The 3,660-nt window shown below is 41.1% G+C and overlaps 1 long non-coding RNA gene across 2 annotated transcripts in view; it reads right to left on the minus strand.

Annotated features, from left to right (window-relative positions):
• Positions 1–1,626: 1,626 nt before the first annotated feature.
• Positions 1,627–3,660, minus strand: part of LOC109382804 (uncharacterized) — a 278,663-nt gene continuing 276,629 nt past the window's right edge. For both annotated transcript variants that reach the window (XR_002123986.1, XR_002123987.1), the window contains exon 3: positions 1,627–1,677. This is a non-coding gene — a long non-coding RNA (uncharacterized LOC109382804). The remainder of the gene's footprint in view (positions 1,678–3,660) is intronic.

The raw sequence follows: 3,660 nt of genomic DNA on the forward strand, positions 1-3,660 counted from the left end.
CAGTTTTGAGGACTAGTGGCCAGGCATTTTGTAGGGTGCACTACTATTGGAATTTGTCTTATATTTTTCTCATGATTAGACTGGGGTTATGTGCTTCAGGGAGAAAGACCACAGAGGCAAAATGTCTTTCTCATCACATCAGATGAAGGATATCTACTCTCAATATAACACAGCACTGTTGATGTTGACCTTGGTCACTTGGTTTGAGGGGATATTTGTCAGTTTTCTCTACTGTAAGGTACTCTTTTTTTCCCCCTCTCTTTCCATCCTGTACTATTTGGAAGAAAGTCACTATGTGTGGCCTCCATTGGGAGTTACGCTTCACTTCCTGAAGAGCAGAGTATCCACATACATTATTTGGAATTCTGCATGAGATATTTCCCTAGTCTTCTCATATATTTATCCAATAATTTATAATACTTGCATCAGTATAGGTATTTATTTTATATTTTAGGTTATATCTCAGTACTAATTTATATATTTTGTTGCTCAAATAGTTCCAGTTTTGGCCACTGGGAATATTTTCAGTTGGCTCCCACATCCTTTTAGCACACAGTGTGTCACACTACCCTGTGTGATGTATTTTTTGTTTGTTTTTTGCTTTTCCTTTTATCACATTCTTACTATAAAATGTTTCAGGCTCATTTTACATATTTCTTGCCCCAGTCTTAAATCAGTCATTTCTCCAAAGAGCCCTGGTTCCCTTTATTAGGAAATAGTCTTGGAAGCTAAGACTTGGATGGTAGCTGTGTTTATTGCTACTACAGTGTTATTGTTACTAGGCCAAACTAGTTTTTCAATCTCTTAATATGGGATCTTGGAAGGTCCCTATATGCTTAATTTATTTTAATTTATTCAACAAACATTTTTGCAGAGATTATTATGTGTCAGGCATTACTTAACTCATTTTGCAAATATTAACACATTTAATCCTCATAATAACCTCATAACAACAAGAAGATGGGAAATATTATTAGCCCCATTTTACAGATGGAAAAACAGAGGCACTGACAGGTTTGAACATGTGCCCAAAATTATGCAGCTTGTAAATGACAGGGCCAGGAATTGATCCCAAACATCTCCATATTTGGGGCACCAACCATAGTGCCACATTGCCTCACAGTGGTGAAGGACCTCACAGAGTACACAATTGATGAACTAATTAATCCACCCATTTACTCTCCAATAAATATTTCTTATGTGCTCATTGGGTGCCAAACTCTCTGCTATATGTTAATTGGTACGTAATGCCATTTAAGATACTTCCTGGCCCAAATTAAAATGAAGGAAGAAGCTGTAGTAAAGGACTCTGAGAACTGCCCAGGATGAAACTGGTACATAAAAATAACTCTACTCAGTGGCTGCAAATATACTTTATTATGTTACAGGTAATATTCAAGGGTGATGAGCAGCGTCTTATTTATTTCTTTTCCATCCATTTTCTTTTTTGCAAATTTTAAAGGTTGGGGGAGCATTAACATCTTTTATTATATATGAAATTTCCATTCATTATGCTACTATTCACTGATAAAATACTTGAATAAAACTCTATCTTCTGAAAACTACTGAACAAAACTGCAATTTCCATTTACAGCTGATTGAAAGAAAAATTAAAATGTATACTTACTTTATGATTGTCACAAATGGGTGGTCCCAAGCGTGCAAAGTTGAGATGATCTGAAAGAAAATAGGCAGAGGACTTCCAGTCAAGATGGCAGAGTCGGTAAATGCTGTGCTCACCTCCTCCCATGACCACATCAAAATTATAACTGAATTATAGAACATCTAAATTATAGAACCCTTGAGAACAACCTGAAGACTAGCTGAACAGAACTTTTATAACTAAGGATATAAAAGAAGCCACATGGAGACTGGTATGAGCAGAGATGAGAAATGGACTAGTCATATACCATGGGTGGCAGTTAAGAATCAGGAGGGATACCTTAGCTGCAGAGGTCCCCTCCACTGAAGAGCAAGGGGTCTCAGCCCCACACAGAGCTCCCCAGATCAGGGTATCAGTGCCAGGAGGAGGAATCCCCACAACATCTGGCTGTGAAAATCAGTAGGGATTCTGTCTGGGTGAGATGGAGGGCTACTGGTGTCCCAGGCATTGCTCTTAAAGGGCTCATGCATGAACTTACTCACTGACTGCCACACTTGCTCTGGGCTGCAGTGCTAGGGAGTAGCCCAAAAAGATATATGAAGATGAACTGAACTATCTGGCTTCAGGGCGAGGGCTAGAAGGGCAGCTCTCACCACCATTTTGTTCCTTTGTTGAACCCTCCCCTAACACAGTTTGCAGGTGTAGTTGGGCACCATATTTGAGTCTCTATTAACCTGGATACCTCTGCTCTTACCCCACCCTGGTGATTCTCTGAGACCTCACCCCACCCAATTCATGTGCTGAGCCAAACCTCTTTCAGAGGCTAATCCACAAAAGCAGCCAGCCTGAGCCAATGCTGCAGACTTTCCTAAAATCTCTGAAAGGTCCACAAACCCCAAACAAGCAGTGGCTGGCCTCAGCATGCCCTGTACCTCTTGCTAGTGCCTCCCAGCCAAGCGCTACTGGTAGCTGGTGTCAGTTTGTAGAATAGCCTCTCCAAGAAACCTCCAGGCCAGCACAGGCATCTATCAACCACAGATCACTTTGTAGCTTCTACCAGGTGGCACCAGGCTGTGCATAGGCAGCAGCTGACCTGGGCCTGCACTGGAGCCCCTCCCAAGAGGACCCAGAGCAAATACACCCAGTGACCAGCTTCAGACTACACCAGAATTAGCACCACCCAATTAGCTCCACAAAAAACATGCCAAAAGGGTAGACTCAGTAGGCAACAGGGCCCTGCTAAAGCTAATCCCACTCCATAGGTTCAGGCCCTACACAACAGCTAATCCACTATAGTTATAGGCAGTCCTCACAGCCAGTCAGCCTGAGGGTCAATTCCACCCACTGAAATAACAACAGCAATCAAGGCTCAATTACAATAGAAAGGCACACACAACCTACACCAAGGACACCCCTGGAGCACCCAGCTCAGTTGTCCAGGAAGACTATGCCACTGGGCCTCAGAGGACACCTATTATATAAGCCACCCTGCCAAGACTGAGAGATGTAGCAGATCTACTTAATATATTGAAACAAACACAGGGAGGCAGACAAAATGAGGAGACAAAGACATGTTCCAAATGAAAGGACAGGACAAAATTCCAGAAACAGAACTAAATAAAATGGAGGCAAGAAATCTACCAGATACAGAGTTCAAAACAATGGCTATAAAGGATGCTCAATGAACTTAGGAGAAGAATATATAAACTCAGTGAGAACTTCAACAAAGAGATAGTAAACAGAGAAAAGGAGATAGAAACCACATCAAAGTACCAGTCAGAAATGAAGACTATAATAGCTGAAATGAAGAATAAATTAAATGAAACTGACAGCAAATTGGATGAAGCAGAGGATCGAACCAGCGATTTGGAAGACAATGTAGTGAAAATACTTAATCAGAACAGCAAAAAAGAAAAGAATTCTAAAAAATGAGGACAATTTTAGGGGCCTCTGAGACAACATCAAGCGTACCAACATTCACATCATAGGGGTTCCAGAAGGAGAAGAGAGAGAGTAAGGAATCGAAAACCTATTTATAAAAATGACTTAAACTTCCC

This window comes from Hipposideros armiger, unplaced genomic scaffold, assembly GCF_001890085.2.
Source record: "Hipposideros armiger isolate ML-2016 unplaced genomic scaffold, ASM189008v1 scaffold_70, whole genome shotgun sequence".
Classification (NCBI taxonomy): Eukaryota; Metazoa; Chordata; class Mammalia; order Chiroptera; family Hipposideridae; genus Hipposideros; species Hipposideros armiger.